This window comes from Eriocheir sinensis, chromosome 1 (genome assembly GCF_024679095.1).
Source record: "Eriocheir sinensis breed Jianghai 21 chromosome 1, ASM2467909v1, whole genome shotgun sequence".
Taxonomy (NCBI): domain Eukaryota; kingdom Metazoa; phylum Arthropoda; class Malacostraca; order Decapoda; family Varunidae; genus Eriocheir; species Eriocheir sinensis.
In genome coordinates, this window is record NC_066509.1 from 18,937,878 (window position 1) to 18,960,005 (window position 22,128).

A 22,128-nucleotide genomic window follows, 5' to 3' on the forward strand; every position below is an offset into this window, starting at 1 on the left:
TCAGGGTCACCCTGGCGCTGCTCAGCGGTGAGAAGCGCGTGGCCAAATTGGAGCCCAACACCTTCATGAGGCAGCTGAAGCAGAACAGCTCAAACATGTCTTTTTCTCTGCACGTCGACAGGGAGAAGGTGACCCTGCTGAAGGCGCACCGGCCACTGTCGGAGGCGACAGCAGTGTGGCCGTTTGACGTTATCAAGCCCGCTGCCCCACCCAAGCGGCAACGGTACAGGATGTATATTGACCCAGGGCTGGAACCGGGCGCCCAAGACCCTGGCAATGCCGAACAGCAGAAAGACAGCGATGAGGAGAGTCGCTGGGAGGCGCGCGATGAAGAAAAACACAAGACGACTGAAGAAAAGAGTTACAAGGCTGACGGAGACACAGCCGACGACAAGAGTCGCTGGGAGGCGCGCGATGAAGTTAAATACGAGGAGACTGAAGAAAAGAGTGACGAGGCTGACGGAGACACAGCCGACGACGACAGTGGCTGGGAGGCGGACACTGAAGGAGCGGACGAGGAGGATGAAAGTGGCGAGTCCTCGGATGGCAGTGGCTGGGAGACTTTGGAGGAGGACGCCGAGCAGGGCGCCGGGCGGGGGCCTGCCGGAGGCCCGGGGAAGGCGGGTGGCGGCTTCCTGGAGAGGCTGGGGGTGGCGTGGCAATACGCCCGCCCCGCCCTGCTCATGTTGGGCTCCGCGGCAATCATGGCAACGGCCATCTGGTGGTCACCCATTGACCGCGAGGATTAGCGGCAGGGCGGCAGCGGCGGCGAGCAGTAAGGGGCGTGAGGCAGCCGCCCTTAGGGCCACGTCAAGGGCTCCCTCCTTTGCCCACGCCTTCAGGCCAACAGATGGCGAAGGGCGAGGAGCATGGGCCAGCGTGGTCCTGGAGGCTTCCTCTAATTAGGGCCTCGCAAGGGCTCCTCCTTGCCCACGCCTTCAGGCCAACAGAAGGCGAAGGGGCGAGGAGCATGGGCCAGCGTGGTCCTGGCGGCTTCCTCTAACTAGGGCCACGCAAGGGCTCCCTCCTTTGCCCACGCCTTCAGGACAACAGAAGACGAAGGGGCGAGGAGCATGGGCCAGCGTGGTCCTGGAGGCTTCCTCTAACTAGGGCCACGCAAGGGCTCCCTCCTTTGCTCACGCCTTCCTGGCCCTGGAGCACGCCTTCAGGGGCAGCAGAGGGCGGAGCGGCGAGGAGTGTGATGCCAGAGTTGCCCTGGAGGCTTCCCACGCTCACCGCTGCAGAGTGCCGCCCGGAGTGCGTGGCGTAGCTCCTCTGTTGCGTCCATGAAGCTCCTCCTCCTCTCCGCCCTGGCATCTCGTGTCCTCGGTATCCTCCTTCCAACACACTCTGCATCGCTCCTCTGTGCTGGCCCAAACAATCTCAGTCTCGCACTCCTCGGGAACACCGCAGCGTCTGAACAGTCTCAGTCTCGCACTCCTCGGAAACACACAGCGTCTGCACTCTGCACTCGCCCAACAAGGATCAGCCTCGCCTCTCCCCGAACCATCGTGCACTCGCCGCCGCTATGATCACTCGTCTCTTATCATGTTCCTCGCGGGGGCGTTGCCACATCAACGAAACTACAATAGCTGGAGTGCTTCCACATCTCCCACACATCACCGCTCATATATACTATACAAAAACAAACGTCCAGCAGACCGGCACGTCTCCAGTTCTGCCAGCACGCGCAATGTACAAAAGTGAAGTGGTAACATCCTGCAGACCGGCACATCTTCACTCAGTTCTGCCAGCACGCGCAATGTACAAAAGTGAAGTGCAAACATCCAGCAGACCGGCACATCTTCACCACAGTTCTGCCAGCACGCGCAATGTACAAAGTGAATTGCAAACATCCAGCAGACAGGCACATCTTCACTCACAGTTCTGCCAGCACGCGCAATGTACAAAAGTGAAGTGCAAACATCCAGCAGACCGGCACATCTTCACTCACAGTTCTGCCAGCACGCGCAATGTACAGAAGTGAAGTGCAAACATCCTGCAGACCGGCACATCTTCACTCACAGTTCTGCCAGCACGCGCAATGTACAAAAGTGAAGTGGAAACATCCTGCAGACCGGCACATCTTCACCACAGTTCTGCCAGCACGCGCAATGTACAAAAGTGAAGTGCAAACATCCAGCAGACCGGCACATCTTCACTCACAGTTCTGCCAGCACGCGCAATGTACAAAAGTGAAGTGCAAACATCCAGCAGACCGGCACATCTTCACCACAGTTCTGCCAGCACGCGCAATGTACAAAAGTGAAGTGCAAACATCCTGCAGACCGGCACATCTTCACTCACAGTTCTGCCAGCACGCGCAATGTACAAAAGTGAAGTGCAAACATCCTGCAGACCGGCACATCTTCACTCACAGTTCTGCCAGCACGCGCAATGTACAAAAGTGAAGTGCAAACATCCTGCAGACCGGCACATCTTCACTCACAGTTCTGCCAGCACGCGCAATGTACAAAAGTGAAGTGCAAACATCCAGCAGACCGGCACATCTTCACTCACAGTTCTGCCAGCACGCGCAATGTACAAAAGTGAAGTGCAAACAACTTCAGAGGACACACAATGACATTATGCAAGAAGGAGCACAGAGTGCCGGAGAACAGTGGTGTGAGACTTCCCTTTCTTTCTGTCTAACAACGTGCGTATATGAAACGTAACTATAAAACAAGTTAAAACTGGATTTGGTTAGCACATTCATTCATATATTCATTCATCTCTGCAGCAACATATGCATATGAAACAGGTTAATACGCATGAGGAGTAGGCGTGCTCTGTGAAGCATATAAAGGACATACATTTCATAGTGTTTATGCCTCCGTGTGTTCGGGTTACTCTACTGAGCATCGGAAATGTTATGAATAACACGTCCAGACTGGAATAAGAACACACGTAAGTGGAGGCGCAGTCCATCACGTCCCCCACGCCGCAGCTCGTCACACGCTGAGTGCGTACAGTCCACGGGGATAGTCTCCTTTTTATATTACAGAACCTAAACAATGTGAAGAGGCTACAATAAAGATGTTATAGTCGTTGCATCTACCTCAGGCAACGTTGTCAGTATGATTTCACCGTGTACGTTTTCGATAAACATGCCGCGAATATATGTGGGAAAAAAAGGGTGTTCCACCGGATACATTTCAGGGCACCGGTCTCAGATCAGAAGTAGGTGGTCTAAAGGTTACAGGCACAAAAATTCATGCTTCTGTCCAGTCGGTCTCCATCTCGTCTAAATCTTCCCTTTACAGCCCCCACCAGTTCTCTTCCTTCTCCTCTTCCTCCTGCTTCGCTTCCTCCTGCTTTGCCTTCTCTACCTCATAGTCCATGTCTTTCTTCTCCTCTTCCTCCTCTTCCTTCGTCCTCCTCCTCCTCCTCCTCCTCCTCCCACCCTCCTCCTCCTCCATTCCTATCAACGCTTATGCACTGAGCAATAATATTCTAAGGAGCTTAGTTTCAGCCTAATCTTATCATGGCCAAGGTTCAGCCCCTCGCTAAATATTAGTATGGTTCTCTCTCTCTCTCTCTCTCTCTCTCTCTCTCTCTGCTATCATTTTTCACTTTCCTTGTTCTCGTTGTCATTTTCTCCATCCTCGCCTCCTCTTCCTTGTCTCATTCACTTATCCACATCGTCAGTTAGTCAGTCAATCAGTTTAAAGAGTTGCGAAAATGATCAAGTCCTTTCAAGAATGGCATTTGTTGCGACGGGAGTGAATGGAAGTGTCCAGCGCGTACGTTCAATGAGTGCTCTGATCTGTTAGGCAAGTCAATGAGGTGCTGGGCTAAAAGATTGCTGAATTAAGATGGACAAAATTGAGGTGATTAAGGTCTACGATATCCAGCTATATTCTGATCTTCTGGATTGTTGTTTTTTATAATTAGTTCAGTTAATGGGAGTCCACACAACATAAGTACTGCTGTCTCTGAAGTTGAAACCTTAAAGATCAAAGTCAAAGACACATAAAATGAACATACACCAAATGGAAAATAAAGAGAGGATGATGATGGTGCTCTTTTTTTCTATTCAAAACTACAAGAGAATATATAATGATATGAGAGCAGGCGTGGGCCCGTGGTGCGCAGTTCATCCAAAACCGACGGCCTCACACACCTCACCGCCACCCTGTTTCCTGACCCCAACATTCATCTTCAAGAAAACTGAGACCACCATCATCTTGCTGAGAAAATTCTGCATCACACTAGCATAAAATTGTATCAGTAATGTAAAAATACACATACGAAAATCAGAGTTAAATGAAGAAATGACCCAAACTCCTACGAAAGCCTTGTCAAATATGTGTTCTTGGGCGGCGAAATGGCTTATAATACGATAAAGAAGAGGGGGAGATAGAAATAGAAGTGACCAGTGGGATTAGACAGGGATGTACTGCCTCAACTACACTGTTGAAGATGATTACTTTTAAAATAATTCAGGAGCTAGTGGAGCTAGAATGTGGGTACAAAGATGAGGCATTGAGGATTACCTCTCTTCTTTGCAGATGATGGCATGCTTTTGGCAAATGGTGTAGGGGAAGCAGTACAGATGATAGAGAAGATGGGATGGAGACTATAGCTAAAGAATATGGACGAGAAGTAAATAAGCAGAAAAGCAATATTATCATTTTTAATATGGAAAACAAACCAGAAAGTATAGGGGGCATTAGTGTTGGGGATAGAATTAAATATTTAGGAATAATAGTCAATGACAAGAGGAACTGTTTTCAAATGCAAAAGGAAGAAATGTTCAGGAAAGCGAGAAGGCTAGCAAATATGACATACAATGTAATTGAAAAGAGCTGTTCAAGAATGTTAAAAGGAAAGACTTATTGGAAAAATGTTGCACTGCCATCCATCCTGTACGGGGTAAATATAATAAACATCACAAAGACAGACATAAAAAAGTTGCAGAGGATAGAGAATGAGGTGTACAGGAAGATTTTGAGGGCACCAATGTATGCACAGGAAGCAGCACTCAGGGGGGAGATAGGAAGCTCCAGTGTTAAAAACAGGATAAGGGAGGGACAGTGGAAGTACTTAAGGTATGTTCTTGTGGAAGGAAACGATTTGGTGAGAAGGGTGGGAGAGGAGACGATAGAGAAGAGACAAAGTAGGTGGGTGAAGGATTTGTTGAATGAACTGAGAGCAACTGAGGGACTGAGTGTGAGTGTGAGGAATGAGACAAAGGAGAGTATAAAGCAGAGAATGAGAGAGCTGGATACAAGAGAGTGGAAGAGGCAAATGAATGAGAAAGCGAGCCTTAAGATATATAGAAAATGGAGACAGGAGTTGGGAGGACAAGAGGAGGTATACACCAACAACCAAGCCTCAGAAGTGCTATTCAGATGCAGGACAAACAACATGCAACTAAAAGACAGAAACAGACACCGGCAAGAGGAAACCAAGTGTGACATGTGTGAAGCTGAACACGAAGACCTGCGACACTTCCTGCTCTGGTGCCCGGCCTGTGCAGAGGAAAGCATAAAGTGCGTGAGGCTGCAACATTGGAACATTTTTATTTGAAAATGAACACACCGAACAAACGAAAACAACACTACACAAGTTTTGGACAATAAGAGAAAAGAAAAAGGAAAACAATAGACCCAGACAGTAGACACGTCAGGGAGTGCCGTTACAAAGGCAAAACTCCCGACCGACTACTACTGCTGTGGTTACCTTCTACGTGAGTCACATTTTTCCTTTTTTTTTTCCTTATTCTCATTTTTTCCCGCCATTTTGCTGCGACAGGAGGAAGGAGGAGGTTTTTCTCTCCCCTGTGGTGGAGGAGGAGGAGGAGAGAAGTGGAGAGAAGAGGAGGAATGGAGGAAAGAGGTGGATGACGCAGGGAGGAGGGAGGGAGAGTGTTCCTCCTCCTTCTCTTCTTCCTCTTCCTCCTCCTCCTCCTCCTTCTTCTTCCTCCCCCTCCTCCTTCTCCTCCTCTTTTTCCTCCTCTTCTTCCTCTTCTTTGTTTACGTTTTCCCTCCTCCTCTTCCTCTTCCTCTTCCTCTTCTTTGTTTACGTTTTCCCTCTTTCTCCTCCTCCTCTTCCTCTTCCTCTTCCTCTTCTTTGTTTACGTTTTCCCTCCTCCTCCTCTTTCTCCTCCTCCTCTTCCTCTTCCTCATCCTCTTCTTTGTTTACGTTTTCCCTCCTCCTCTTTCTCCTCCTCCTCTTCCTCTTCCTCCTCCACCTCCTCCTCCTCCTCCTCCTCTTCTTCTTTGTTTACGTTTTCCCTCCTCTCCTCCTCCTCCTCCTCCTCCTCCTCACCCCGGCACTGCCCTGTGAGGAAAGGGAGAGAAAAAGTGTGTGTGGGGCAGTTATTTTTTGGGGTGTTTTTTAAGGGTTGAGGGAATTCTGTAAGGAACAACTCCAGTACTGGTCCTGTACTGGTCCTGTACTGGTCAAGTCAGGCACCAGTGAATCATTGCCATCTCTTTCAAGTAAAATATAAATAAAAAAGAATTAGTCCTTCTTATGATTCTTATGTGAAAAAGCCATCTTGGGTAATTATATATTATAATTATATATTAGGGTTGCACCGATAAGCAATTTGGCCGATACCGATTAAACTGCTGATTATTTATAAATTGTAAATGTGAAAAAAATGCATCTGAATTAAGGAGTATGTTTCTGAGTACTTCATTTTTTTGGCAGTAAGACATCCCGAATCTTTTAACATTTTTGGTGATTATGAAAAATTGTGAGGGTTTAGGATCATGAAATTTTGTGTGAAGGGAGTTAAATAGTTGATCTTAATCCCCTCAAAATCCCAACTCCCTAAAATAAAGGGAAACCTGAGAAAAAGGCATCTGAATTAAGGAGTATATTTCTGAGGACTTCATTTTTTGCCAGTAAGAGGTCCCAAATCTTTAAATATTTTTGGTGATTATGAAAAATTGTGTGGGTTTAGGATCATGAAATTTTGTGTGAAGGGAGTTAAATAGTAGATCTTAATCCCCTCAAAATCCCAACTCCCTAAAATAAAGGGAAACCTGAGAAAAATGCATCTGAATTAAGGAGTATATTTCTGAGGACTTCATTTTCTGCCAGTTAGACGTCTTTTAATTAGTGGACACTGGTGCCACAAAGACACCCTCATGTTTGTGTACTGGCCAGCTGTCATCCCCTGTGTGAAGAGCAAATACTTGGAGTAATGTGTTGCTTATAATTCAGCCTTTATTGCTTGCTGGAAACATCCTGGTTTTAATACGTTAGAATTTGCCAGTTTTCTCGGGCTTGTTTTTTGGTCCTGTTTGGGGAGAGAGAGAGAGAGAGAGAGAGAGAGAGAGAGAGAGAGAGAGAGAGAGAGAGAGAGAGAGAGAGAGAGAGATATGTTAGGTTAGGTAACTTTTTCTTCTTCTTCTTCTTCTTCTCCTTCTCTTACTCCATTTTTTCTCTCATTTTCTCTCTCTCTCTCTCCTGATGCTGCTTATCAATCTCTCAAGTCTTCCAGTAATGTAGCATCTGTTACTCTATGTTTGTTTACTGCTGAACTAAAAACACCCATGCTTGGGTTTTTTTTATTAGTACAAAATATACAGTATAGTTCCATACCTTTCATGATATATTACAGTAACTTGTTTCCTTATGCACGGCAGGCACGGTGGAGGGTATTACTCAATGTGCTAAGCAGGTTGAAATAGGTGTATAATGTTTCTCGGCTGTAATATAAAGTAATGTGTTGATTTTTCTTCTAGTTGCAAAGTTGAAGCAAATACCGGTTCTTCAGTTCACATCATAATTTTATATATCAGTTTGAATGACCTGATACACCTTTGCATAGAGACCTGTTTGAAATAAATGCTGTGGAAAGGCATCAGAGTTTTGGTAACGTTACCGTCCTTACATTAACATTATTGATATTGTATTATGTTCATTGTATAATATCTACCACCTGGGTCACAAACTACCCCTGAAATGCCCACAACTCCTAGGAAAGCCTGGTCAAATGTGTGTCCTTAGGTTCATGGTACAGAGGAAGGGTCACAAACTACCCTGAAATGCCCACAACTCCTAGGAAAGCCTGGTCAAATGTGTGTGTCCTTAGGTTCATGGTACAGAGGAAGGGTCACAAACTACCCCTGGAAATGCCCACAACTCCTAGGGAAAGCCTGGTCAAATGTGTGTGTCCTTAGGTTCATGGTACAGAGGAAGGGTCACAAACTACCCCTGAAATGCCCACAACTCCTAGGAAAGCCTGGTCAAATGTGTGTTTCCTTAGGTTCATGGTACAGAGGAAGGGTCACAAAACTACCCCTGGAAATGCCCACAACTCCTAGGAAAGCCTGGTCAAATGTGTGTGTCCTTAGGTTCATGGTACAGAGGAAGGGTCACAAACTACCCTGAAATGCCCACAACTCCTAGGGAAAGCCTGGTCAAATGTGTGTGTCCTTAGGTTCATGGTACAGAGGGTCACAAACTACCCCTGAAATGCCCACAACTCCTAGGAAAGCCTGGTCAAATGTGTGTTTCCTTAGGTTCATGGTACAGAGGAAGGGTCACAAACTACCCCTGAAATGCCCACAACTCCTAGGAAAGCCTGGTCAAATGTGTGTGAGAGAGAGAGAGAGAGAGAGAGAGAGAGAGAGACAGAGAGAGAGAGAGACAGAGAGAGAGAGAGAGAGAGAGAGAGAGAGAGAGAGAGAGAGAGAGAGAGAGAGAGAGTGTACGTGTTTGTGTGTACGAGAGAGAGAGAGAGAGAGAGAGAGAGAGAGAGAGAGAGAGAGAGAGAGAGAGAGAGAGAGAGAGAGAGAGAGAGAGAGAGAGAGAGAGAGAGAGAGAGAGAGAGAGAGAGAGAGAGAGAGAGAGAGAGAGAGAGAGAGAGAGAGAGAGAGAGAGAGAGAGAGAGAGAGAGAGAGAGAGAGAGAGAGAGAGAGAGAGAGAGAGAGAGAGAGAGAGAGAGAGAGAGAGAGAGAGAGAGAGAGAGAGAGAGAGAGAGAGAGAGAGAGAGAGAGAGAGAGAGAGAGAGAGAGAGAGAGAGAGAGAGAGAGAGAGAGAGAGAGAGAGAGAGAGAGAGAGAGAGAGAGAGAGAGAGAGAGAGAGAGAGAGAGAGAGAGAGAGAGAGAGAGAGAGAGAGAGAGAGAGAGAGAGAGACTATTCCTGCTATAGTTTATGATTCGAATACCATTTTAATTACTACTACTACTACTACTACTACTCCTACTACTACTACTACTACTACTACTACCACTACTACTATTTACAGGTTTGAGGAAGACTTGAAACTGCTTGCAAGAATTCCTGTTTTTCCCGAGCTGCTGGGAAGAACGGAAGAGAAGAAGATGGAAGAGGAGGAGGAGGAGGAGGAGGAAGAAGAGGAGGAGGTGAAGAAGAAGAAGAAGAAGGAAGAGAAGGCGGAGGAAGAGGAGGAGGAGGAAGAGAGAGGTGAGTGAGTGGCTGGGAAGATGTCATGATGGATTGCCTTGCGTTTTTTCGTTCTTTTTTTGCACGGAAATTTCAAATGTTTTCTTTTTTTTTTTAGGTTTTTGCTTGTCGTAGAAGTTTGGGATTTTGAGGGAATTAAGACCAACTATTTAACTCTCTTCACACAAAATTTCATGATCCTAAACCCTCACAAATTTTCATAATCACCAAAAATGTTTAATGATTTGGGATCTCTTACTGGCAAAAAATGAAGTCCTAGGAAACACACTCCTTAATTCAGATCCATTTCTCTCAGGTTTTCCTTTGTCTTAGGGAGTTGGGATTTTGAGGGAATTAAGACCAACTATTTAACTCTCTTCACACAAAATTTCATGATCCTAAACCCTCACAATTTTTCATAATCACTAAAAATGTTTAATGATTTGGGACCCTCTTACTGGCAAAAAATGAAGTCCTCGGAAACACACTCCTTAATTCAGATGCATTTTTCTCAGGTTTCCATTTGTCTTAAGGAATTGGGATTTTGAGGGGATTAAGATCAACTATTTAACTCCCTTCACACAAAATTTCATGATCCTAAACCCTCACAATTTTTCATAATCACCAAAAATGTTTAAAGATTCGGGATGTCTTGCTGCCAAAAAATGAAGTCCTCGGAAACATTCTCCTTAATTCAGATCCATTTCTCTCAGGTTTCCATTTGTCTTAGGGAGTTTGGATTTTGAGGGAATTAAGATCAACTATTTAACTCCTTCCACGCCAAATTTCATGACCCTAAGTGCTCTAGTTTACTCAGAATAAAAAAAAAGGTTAACACTTTCAGATCTAAATTTCTGATCGGCTCCTCCTGCAAATTATGCTAACTCCCTTCCTACCTGTATATTACACCTACAATCCTATTCTACCCTTGTTAGTATTGAGACTCCTCCTCCTCCTCCTCCTCTTCCTCTATCTCTCTCTCTCTTTCATTTTCACTCATACTTTTCTCTCAACAGAAGACAAGGGAAGGAAGAAGCAGCCATCAGAGGAGGAGGAGGAGGAGGAGGAGGAGGAGGAAGAAGAGGCAGGTTTCTGCCTCCACTGGGTCTCCTCAAAGGACTGAGAGAGTGACGTCCGGCAAATCGCTCAGCAGTGCTTGAGGGCTCTCCCAGGTTGGTGTGTGTGTATGTGTGTGTGTTTTCCCTTGTATCTCTGTGCGCGTGCGTCTTAGAGCTTTGCGATTTTGCGTACATGTGCGTGAATCTTTCTTCTGTGTGTACGTAAAATTTCAGAGACTTTGATTATGTAGAAAAAGAGTTAGAGGCAAAAGAATATGATCATTTTTTTCAATTTTTTATTCTTTAGCAGGTTAGTGTGTGTGTGTATGTGTATGTACGTTTTGCCCTGTATCTCCGTGTGCGCATGTGTTAGAGCTTTGCGATTTTGCGTACATGTGCGTGAATGTTTCTTCTGTGTGTACGTAAAATTTGAGAGACTTAGATTGTGTAGAAAAAGTTAGAGGCAAAATATGTGATCATCTTTTCAAAATTTTTATACTTTTCCAGGTTAGTGTGTGTGTATGTACGTTTTGCCTTGTATCTCCGTGTGCGCATGTGTTAGAGCTTTGCGATTTTGCGTACATGTGCGTGAATGTTTCTTCTGTGTGTACAGGTACAGCATAACAAGTTCTCGCAGGTAAAGGTGTTTTTTGGGGTGTTTGGAGTGAGCGAGAGGGTTGGGGATTAAAGTGATTGGTAGAGGGAGGGTGTGTCTGCCTAGTGTTAAAATTTGAGCGAGGTAGAGCGAGGGATGCCAGAGATATAGAGCGATTAACCTGACCTATTATCCTCTCACTCAATTTTACATTTTTTTCCGTACCTGATATGTGTATGTTTTTTGGTGTTTTTCTCTTGTTTAGATTGAGCGAGAGGGTTGGGGATTAAAGCGATTGGTAGAGCGAGGGCGTGTCTGCCTAGTGTTAAAATTTGAGGGAAGTAGAGCGAGGGATTATGGAGATATTGAGCGATTAGCCTGACCTATTTCTCCCACTCTCAGGCGCTGCTCAAGAACCAGGACCGGGCAAGGTGAACGACCCTTCCATCTTCCCTGACCTCTGCACGTCGCACCGCAAGAACTTAATGCACATGTTGCGGAACCACCAGAAGGTACGTGTGTGTGTGTGTGTGTGTGTGTGTGTGTGTGTGTGTGTGAGAGAGAGAGAGAGAGATATTTACACGCACTCAAATAAGTATCGTTACACATTCAGCAGGATAAAGCCATTGGTAACAGGCTACTGATGTTGAATTTATGCTCGTGGTTTGGTTTGTCCTAGAGAGTTGGGATTTACAAGGGATTTAGAACAACTATTTAACAACTTCCACACCAAATCTGATCATCTTGTGTTGTCTCATTCTCTCACAATCCCAAAAAATGTCAACACTTCTTCGGTTAAAAATTTTGTTACGGCCCCTCCCGGAAATTTTTCATACCTAGTTCTGGGGTGTGTTTTTTGGGGGTTTGGTTTGTCCTAGAGAGTTAGGATTTACAGGGGATTTAGATCAACTATTTAACTCCTTGCACACCAAATCTGATCATCCTGCGTTGTCTCATTCGCTCACAATAAAAAAAAATATGAACACTTTTTGGACAAGTAAATTTTTGAACGGAAGGGAAAGGGAGGGGACGGGATCTGTTTATATGACCCTGTGTGTGTGTGTGTGTGTGTGTGTGTGTGTGTATGTGTATGTGTGTGTGTGTACTACTAATACTAATACTCCTACAGTGGGCCTCAGAGCTCAGCAGGGACAGCAGGGAGATGTGGAAGCGAGAGGTTGAAAGCAGGAGGGAATTTCTGCTGGATTTCTCGACCCATTTCCTGGCCTCTCTCTTCCGCCCGATTTCGCCACGAGACTCCCTGACAAGTTTGACGTCGCCCTGCCAAAGGTAAGTGCGGTGGGAGGCTGTACCTTGGTGTGGTGGTGGGGGAAGGGTGTGGCTAGGTGTGGTTAAAAGGGGGTGGATGCAGGTGGAGTAGAAGTGGAGTTATAGTTGAAAAAATGGAAGCGTGTGGAGAAAAATTACGGTCTGACTTGAATTTTTGAATGCTACTTATCTCTACTTTTTCCCTTCTCCTGCTAAAATTATACAAGTTAGGAGCCTGTACCTTGAAGTGGTGGTGGGGGAAGGGTGTGGCTAGGTGTGGTTAAAAGGGGGTGGATGGAGGTGGAGTAGAAGTGGAGTTAGAGTTGAAAAAGTGAAAGCAATTGGTTAAAAATTACGTTCTGACTTGAATTTTTGAATGCTACTTATCTATACTTTTTCCCTTCTCCTGCTAAAAGTATACAAGTTAGAGACTGTACCTTGAAGTGGTGGTGGGGGAAGGGTGTGGCTAGGTGGTTAAAAGGGGGTTGATGCAGGTGGAGTAGAAGTGGAGTTACAGTGGTTTAAGTTAGAGGTAGTGCTGAGAAAAATTTGGAGTGGTTTTAACTTTTTTGTGTGATATGTTCTTACATTTTCACTTCACCTGCAAAAAGTATAAAAGTTAGAGCCTGTACCTTATTGTGGTGGTGGGAGAAGGATGTGGCTAGGTGTGGTTAAAAGGGGGTGGATGCAGATGGAGTAGAAGTGGAGTTACTGTGGTTTAAGTTAGAGGTATTGGTGAAAAAAATGTGGTGTGGTTTTAACTTTTTTTGAGTGATATATGTCTACTTATTTGCTTCTCCTGCTGAAAATAATCAAGTTAGGAGACTGTACCTTGGTGTGGTGGTGGGGGAAGGGTGTGGCTAGATGTGGTTAAAAGGAGTGGATGCAGGTGGAGTAGAAGTGGAGTTACGGTGGATTAAAATTAGAGTTCGCAGTGAAAAAATGTGGTGTGGTTATAACTTTTTTGTGGTTATAACTTTTTTGAGTGATATGTTTACTTTTTCCCTTCTCCTGCTAAAAGTTTACAAGTTAGGAGCCTGTACCTTGGTGTGGTGGTGGGGGAAGGGTGTGGCTAGGTGTGGTTAAAAGGGGGTGGATGCAGGTGGAGTAGAAGTGGAGTTACGGTGGTTTAAGTTAGAGGTAGTGCTGAGAAAAATGTGGAGTGGTTTTAACTTTTTTGAGTGATATGTTCTTACTTTTTCCCTTCTCCTGCTAAAAATATACATGTTAGGAGCCTATACCTTGGTGTGGTGGTGGAGGAAGGGTGTGGTTAAAAGGGGGTGGATGTAGGTGGAGTAGAAGTGGAGTTATAGTTGAAAAAGTGGAAGCAAGTGGAGAAAAATTGCGGTCTGACTTGAATTTTTTAATGCTACTTATCTCTACTTTTTTGCTTCTCCTGCTAAAAGTATACAAGTTAGGAGTCTGTACCTTGGTCTGTTAGTGGAGGAAGGGTGTGGCTAGGTGTGGTTAAAAGGGGGTGGATGCAGGTGGAGTAGAAGTGGAGTAACGGTGGTTTAAGTTAGAGGTAGTGCTGAGAAAAATGTGGAGTGGTTTTAACTTTTTTGAGTGATATGTTCTTACTTTTTCCCTTCTCCTGCTAAACATATACATGTTAGGAGCCTGTACCTTGGTGTGGTGATGGAGGAAGGGTGTGGCTAGGTGTGGTTAAAAGGGGGTGGATGTAGGTGGAGTAGAAGTGGAGTTATAGTTGAAAAAGTGGAAGCAAGTGGAGAAAAATTACGGTCTGACTTGAATTTTTGAATGCTACTTATCTCTACTTTTTTGCTTCTCCTGCTATAAGTTTAGAAGTTAGGAGCCTGTACCTTGGTGTGGTGGTGGGGGAAGGGTGTGGCTAGGTGTGGTTAAAAGGGAGTGGATGCAGGTGGAGTAGAAGTGGAGTTACGGTGGTTTAAGTTAGAGGTAGTGCTGAGAAAAATATGGTGTTGTTTTAACTTTTTTGAGTGATATATGTCTACTTATTTGCTTCTCCTGCTGAAAGTATACAAGCTAGGAGCCTGTACCTTGGTGTGGTGGTGAGGGAAGAGTGTGGCTAGATGTGGTTAAAAGGGGGTGGATGCAGGTGGAGTAGAAGTGGAGTTACGGTGATTTAAGTAAGAGGTCTAGCTGAGAAAATTTGGTGTGGTTATAACTTTTTGAGTGATATATGTCTACTTTTTTCCTTTTCCTGCTAAAAGTATACAAGTTAGAGCCAGTACCTTGGTGTGTTAGTGGGGGAAGAGTGTGGCTAGGTGTGGTTAAAAGGGGTGGATGGGGTGGAATAGCAGTGGAGTTATAGTGATTGCTAGAGGTAGCGCTGAAAAATTTGGTGTGATCCTGACTTTTATGGAGTGATATGTCTTTACTTTTTGCTTCTCTTGTTGTAAGTATGTGTTAGAGGCTGTACTTTTGTGTGGTTGTGGGGAAGGTGTGGCTGGGTGTGGTTAAAAGGGGATTGATGGGAGTGGAGTAGGAGTGGATTTATAGTGGATTGTTAGAGGTAGCACTGACCAAATTTGATGGGATTCTGATTTTTATGGAGTGATATGTCTATTTTTTCCTTCTCCTGCTACAAGTATACAAGTTAGGAGCGTGTACCTTTGTGTGGTAGTGGGGAAGGTGTGGCTGGGTGTGGTTAAAAGGGGATGGATGGGCGTGGATTATCAGTGGAGTTATAGTGATTGTTAGAGGTAGCGCTGAAAAATTTGGTGTGATCCTGATTTTATGGAGTGATATGTCTTTACTTTTTTGCTTCTCCTGTTGTAAGTATGTAAGTTAGGAGGCTGATCTTTTGTGTGGTGGTGGGGGAAGGGTGTGGCTAGGTGTGGTTAAAAGAAGGTGGATGGGGGTGGAATAGGAGTGGAGTTATAGTGATTGTTAGAGGTAGCGCTGAAATAAATTTTGATGTGATTTTGATTTTTTATGGAGTGATATGTCCTTACTTTTTTCCTTCTCCTGCTACAAGTATCTGAGGGTGTTTGCCTGCTGGATAAGTGCAAGTAAAAGTGAGATAGCTCTAAAGTGAGACAGTTCTAATGCGAGATAGTGGGTGGGTTAGAGAGAGGAATGGTGTAGCTTTAATTTGATGCTTGGTAGGCAGGATTAGAGCTAGCTTTAATGTGAGAAAATGAGTGAGAAGGAGAGAGTAACAATGAAATAATACAGTATTGGTGATGGATATGTGGCCAGAAAAAGTGAGATAGCTCTAAAGTGAGACAGTTCTCATGCAAGATAGTGGGTGGGTTAGAGAGAGGAATGGTGTAGCTTTAATTTGATGCATGGTAGGCTGGGTTAGAGCTAGCTTTAATGTGAGAAAGTGAGCGAGAAAGAGGGAGAAAAAAATTGAACAGAACAATCATTGACAGAAACTTGACGGCAGCCTTGCTAGATTGTTGCTTAATTTCCTGGTGTTTTACTTGACCTACAAACACAAAACTCACACACAGCAAACACCAACCATTCACCCACACACACACCAAAACGCAGCCTTGTAGCCCCGTCCAAACACCCACAAACACCACAAACGTAACAACATTTTAAATCCTCCTCCTCTCTCTCTCTCAAGTTCAGAGTGAGGGCAGTTCTACCTCAATGACCTCTCTCAAGTGTCTGCTACGGTGGTGGTGAACCTCCTGCTCCAAGTAAGTAGTAGTAGTAGTAGTAGTAGTACAGGTGTAGTTGTTGTTGTTGTTGAGTAGTACTGTATTGTTGTTCAAGTGGCGCGTGGGAAGCTCAGCTGTGTGGCTGCGTGAGTCCAGTTGTGTGAGACATCTGGTGGACACTCCAGAAAATATCGCGTATAAGTGAAAAAAACATGTAAAGTAAAAATTTTCTTGGTTATTTCAGAAACGCGTTAATCGACTTACCTGTCTCCAGTGTACCTGTTTTCTTTATGCAATGCCTCCTTCTAACCATCTCTCTGGGGGACATTTTCAAAGCACAAAGAACTGACTGTACTCAGGGAAACACTGAGATCAATGTTATCAGCTGTTTCTAAAGGTCATAGAGGGGGTCAGTCGGGTTCCAGTGAGTGTTTCTTCAGGTTCATGGTACAGAGGAAGGGTCACACTACCACCAGGGTCACAAAACTACCCCTGGAAAGGCCTACAGCTCCTAGGAAAGCCTTGTCAAATGTGTGTTTCTTTAGGTTCACGGTACAGAGGAAGGGTCACACTACCACCAGGGTCACAAAACTACCCCTGGAAAGGCCTACAGCTCCTAGGAAAGCCTTGTCAAATGTGTGTTTCTTTAGGTTCATGGTACAGAGGAAGGGTCACACTACCACCAGGGTCACAAAACTACCCCTGGAAAGGCCTACAGCTCCTAGGAAAGCCTTGTCAAATGTGTGTTTCTTTAGGTTCATGGTACAGAGGAAGGGTCACACTACCACCAGGGTCACAAAACTACCCCTGGAAAGGCCTACAGCTCCTAGGAAAGCCTTGTCAAATGTGTGTTTCTTTAGGTTCACGGTACAGAGGAAGGGTCACACTACCACCACAAGAAGTAGTAGCAGTAGTAGTAGTAGTAGTAGTAGTAGTTGTGGTAGTAGTAGTAGTAGTAGTAGTAGCAGTAGTAGTAGTAATAGTTGTAGTTTATATAAAAAGAAATATATGTTCAAATTCTTCTTCCCCTCTCTCTCTCTCTCTCTCTCTCTCTCTCCCCCAGACCCAGGAGCAGAGTGAGTCAGAGCTCCAGGACGCACATGACCAGATCTCAGACGCACACAGGCAGATCAGCGCGTACATGGCACAGCTGGAGGACGCACACAGGGAGCTGGAGGTGTACATGGACCAGCTGCAGGTGTGTGTGTGTGTGTGTGTGTGTGTGTGTTTTTTTCATGTGCGTTTTTCGGTTCATGTGCGTTTTTTCATGTGCGTATTTTTTCATATATGTTTTTCATGTGCGTTTTTCTTCATGTGCATTTTTCTAGTCATGTACGTTTTTCCTCATGTGCGTATTTTTCCATGTACGTTTTTTCTCATGTACGTTTTTTTCCATGTGCGTTTTTTTCCATGTGCGTTTTTTCTCATGTACGTTTTTTTAAGTGCGTTTTTTTTCCATGTGCGTTTTTTCATGTGCGTTTTTTCTCATGTACGTTTTTTTAAGTGCGTTTTTTTCCATGTGCGTTTTTTCCATGTGCGTTTTTTCTCATGTGCGTTTTTTCTCATGTACGTTTTTTTTCCATGTGCGTTTTTTCATGTGCGTTTTTTCTCGTACGTTTTTTTCTCTCCAGCAAGCGTCTTCCCAGATCGAGGAGATGAGGGAGAGAGGGAGGGAGGAGGAGAGGAAGAGGGAGGAGGAGGAGGAGGAGGAGGAGGAGGAGAGGCGGAGGAAGGAGGCAACACTGAAGAAGGTAAGTTTCTCTCTCGCTCAATTTTTTTCTCTCGCTCTAATTTTTTTCTCGCTGTTTTTTACCCTCGCTCTATTTTTTCTCTCGCTCTATTTCTTTCTCTCCTCGCTTTTTTTTCTCTCTTTCGCTCAATTTTTTCTTTTTCTCACTCTCTCGCTCTATTTTTTTTATCTTTTTCTCTCTAATTTTTCTCTCTCATGTTCTCCCGCTCTGTTTTTTCTGTCTCGCTCTATTTCTCTCCTCGCTCTATTTTTAATCTCTCGTCTCGCTCTATTTTTTCTCTTGCTCTCGCTCTGTTTTTTCTCTCACTCTCTCACTCTATTTTCTTTCTTTCTTGCTCTATTTTTTTCTCTCGCTCTATTTTTATTCTCTCGCTCTATTTTTTTCTCACTATTTTTTTTCTCTCGCTCAGTTTCTCTCTCTCTCTCTCTCTCTCTCTCTAATCTCATGTGCAGAAAGACATAAGCAGATAAATTATTAAAGGGTCAAACGAAAAATTTTTCCATCCACATTCACTCGACATCACCTAGCCAACCCACAAATGCTGTTTTTCTTTCAATTTCCTGGTGTTTTACTTTACCCACAAACACGAAACTCACACACAGCAAACACCAACCATTCACCAACACACACACCAAAATGCAGCCTTCTAGCCCCGTCCAAACACCCACAAACAGGCAAAAGGTAACAACATTTTTAACCCTCCTCCCCTCAACTTTTGCCAGCCAACCCACACATTCCATTTTTCCCACTCAATTTCCTGGTGTTTTACTTTACCCATAAACACGAAACTCACACACAGCAAACACCAAACATTCACCTACACACACACCAAAATGCAGCCTTCTAGCCCCGTCCAAACACCCACAAACAGGCAAAAGGTCACAACATTTTTAACCCTCCTCCCCTCAACTTTTGCCAGCCAACCCACACATTCCATTTTTCCCAATTTCCTGGTGTTTAGCACCACAACAAAACACACAGCAAACACCTACCAACCATTCACACACACCAAAACGCAGCCTTCTAGCCCTGTCCAAACACCCACAAACACCACAAACATCACAACATTTTGAATTCTCCTCCTCTCTTTCTCAGGTGCAGAGTGAGGGCAGTTCCTACCTCACTTATCTCTCTCTCTTTCTCTCTATTTCAGGAGCAACTAGAAGGCAAAATTAGAGCGAGAATCGAGGAAGAGAGAGAGAGAATCGAAGCAAGCTACGTCGAGCGAGAGAGGAGTGCTGTGGAGCAGGTGGAGCGAGCCGTTAGAGAGAGGTGAGGCAGGATTGGTTGTTGTTATGTTTGAGCCGTTTTATGGGTGTTTAGAAGGGGCTAGAAGGCTGCGTGTTGGTGTGTGTGTAGGTGAATGGTTGGTGTTTGTTGTGTGTGAGTTATGTGTTTGTAGGTAAAGTAAAACACCAGGAAATTGAGTAAGAAAAACAGCCTTGGTGGAGATCTTGGTGGAGCGTGGTCGCTCCTCCACCCCTTCCTCACCGCTGCCAGCGGCTGCCGGGCACTGCCGGTCTCTCTGGCCGCTCCAAGGACGCGGGGACAGCCAGCCAAGGACGAGGGCGAGCCAGCCGAGGACGAAGGAGTGCCACGGGCACAATCTTCACACTTTTTTTTATGGTATTCACATGCATGTAGCTGACACACCACTAATTATATTAATACACCACTTGTTGATGACATTTCGGGTGATTTTTTTTTCCGTGCTTTGTGTGTCTCCGTGTGGAGCCGTATCTAGTTTCCCTTAGGCTGTTGAATTTTATTCAGGTGTAGAGGGATGTTTAATACTTTTCCTGATTTGTGAACATTGTTTGCATTTTATGTATAATCATTCATTTTCTTTTCTCCTTTCTTTTGTGCGTTTTATTGCACAGTGGCAAGTTTTTATCATGCTCAGTATTCACTCACTGTTCTTTTCACTTTTTTTAATGCGTTTTGGAAGCATCTGAGGCGAGTGAGCACACACTTAGCGCTGATACTTTTTATTTTCCCATATTTTCCCTCATGAAGCCATATTTTCCTAATGCCTTTTTTTAAATGGCAGGTCAGCCTGATAAAGAGGTAGAAATTTTGTCCAAGGAGTTCCAGAAGTTGATGCAGGATTCTGAAGCGCCCGCCGAGGACGTCAATTCCCGTGTTCTAAGGAGCGGGTCAACTCATGACAGAGTTCCTCCTCCTCCTCCTCCTCCTCCTCCTTCTCTCCCGCATGATAACAAAGGTAATATCTTGACTAACCAAGCATCCACAATGGCTACTAACACTATTAAACTTCTGCCGACTACGGCATCACTCAGAGCTTTCGCAGGCAATGACCCGGATTGCAGTGCGAGAGACTTATACTGCAATGCCAGGATGTTATTAACAACTCATATGTGTCAGTACCGGGTGATAAAATCTCCTTCATTAGGTCCAGATTAAAGCCGGGGACAGAAGCGTCAGCTCTTGTACACCAGCGTTCATGGAACCGCAACAAACCAAAGATTATGCCCAGTTTCGGTCACATTTTTTGGAGTCTTTTGGGGAAGATGTTAGGCACAGCCTCGTCAAAGGTGTTAATGTAGCTGTGACCAAATTGATTTCAGCTGTGGAGAGTAAAGGGCTTTTAGCCGGACAAGTAGACGCCTATCGGTTGTCTACTGATATGGGCGTCTATCTGAAAGCTGGTGGCTGGACTGAGGGAGAGAATATGTCTCTATCCAATGTTCTCAAATTTTTTGAATTTTTTGTATACATGGCTGTCATCAAGGGCCAGTTTGGAAAAGGTTCTTTATCCCCCGCTGACAAGTTGCACGACTTCATGCTTAAAATAAAAACTAAGATGGAGGAGAAAGACGGAGCACCCGCTGTAGCCTCTGTCGACCAGAAGGCCGCTAATGTTAGCGCGTCCTCATCAGTGGTGGCGTCCACCACCGAAAAGCCTAAGCGCCACTGTTCGTACTGTCAGCGCGACGGTCATACGGTTGACTGATGTCTAAAACATCAGCGGGATCGCAAGACTACTAGGGACAAGGGAGGCTCGCCGATGTCAGGCAAATCTGCTTCTCAGAAGACCACGGCCGCTTCAAAAAGTCCTGCCGCGGGCTACCACGCTGGCAAGCTCTGTTTTGTCCACGGTGCTGGTAGACACACCACAGAGTAGTGTTTCTAGGTGCTCCATGTAAAGAAAGAGCTCCAAGTAAAGTGCGTGAAGGGGTCGGGGGAAGCCGAGTGCCCCCCCAAAACCGACCCAGGGTAGCAACCCGGGGGGGGGAGGAAACCGAGACTGCAGTGCAGGCTGACAATAGTAGCTTGTATGAATCTGTTGTGGCCGCGTGCAGTCAGCCTGAAATTATGGCGCTTAAAGTCAAGCTGGGTCCGCTACAAGCGTCATTTGCGGTCGACACCGGCGCGGCGGTTAATGTGTTGTCTGAAAGGACATACTTAGCTTTGAAACGCGCGTCGCGGGGAGGCAGCTACCAGCTACGACCATCGGACCTGAGCTTTGCGGTGTCACCGCCGACAGGCTTAACATCCTTGGTTCGGTGAGTTTGCCAGTGAGTTTGGGACGAAACACCCTGTCGTGCGTTTGATTTTACGTGACGTCAAACTTTTCCCTGCCGTCTGACGGTCTTCTTGGGTTGTCGTCACTGAGGTCTAACCGCATGGTAATACTTCCAGATAGTAATACAGTAAGGTTTCAAGGGAGGTGTTTCAAGGCCATGGATCAACCTGTGCGCCTCGCTTCTCCCTGGGAAAGAAGAGAAATACCCAGCAAGGGTCGGGAAAGTGTTTCTCCTGAGTCGGTAGTGCCGACTCTTTCCACGGTGCCGGTGCATGGCGCGGGCACCACCTCACTTCATGGTCAACCACCAACACCAGCTGACGTTTGCAAGGGATGGAAAAATGTCAATGCGATAGTCGTGGGGAATCACGAAATCCCTGAACGAACCGCAATGTACATCCCTGTGTCAGTCCCTAACGCCACCGTAGGTTGTGACATCGGCCTAGAAGGGCCTAGTCGTGTCAACACGCTAGCGATAGAGTCCACCCTTAACACGGTGCGCGAGGGAGGTAGGACCGTAGCTTTAGTGGTTAATGCCACTGGCGGTCCAGTGAAACTCAGAAATGGAGTCATTTTGGGTCGCGCTTTAGCGTTCGACGGACAGGTGTCCCCAGACCCTTTAGAGTTAAAGCGGCCTTGTGTCGGCGCAGTGGGTTAACCCGCCGCCGGCGACACATCTTGTCAGGCCTCATCTGTCGATTCTTTAGTCAAAGTGGTCGATTATCCCGAGCTTAAGGGCCCGCTTCTGAAGCTTTTACATCAGTATCGTGATGTCATTGCCCTGCCCGGTGAACCTTTAAGTGCGACTGCTACGACAGAACACAACATTAGGGTTAAACCCGACACCAAACCGGTGTACATTCCTGCGTACAGACTCCCACACAGTCAAAGGCAGGTTGTAGGTGAACAGGTTAAAGATATGTTGGACCAGGGTGTTATT

At 45.5% G+C, this 22,128-nt stretch overlaps 1 long non-coding RNA gene across 1 annotated transcript; it reads left to right on the forward strand.

The window, feature by feature from the left end:
- Positions 1-15,907: 15,907 nt before the first annotated feature.
- Positions 15,908-18,963, forward strand: LOC126995156 (uncharacterized). Its single transcript, XR_007750056.1, has 4 exons — positions 15,908-15,929; positions 16,954-17,088; positions 17,522-17,641; positions 18,795-18,963. It is a non-coding gene; the product is annotated as an uncharacterized LOC126995156 (long non-coding RNA).
- The last annotated feature ends 3,165 nt before the right edge of the window (positions 18,964-22,128 follow it).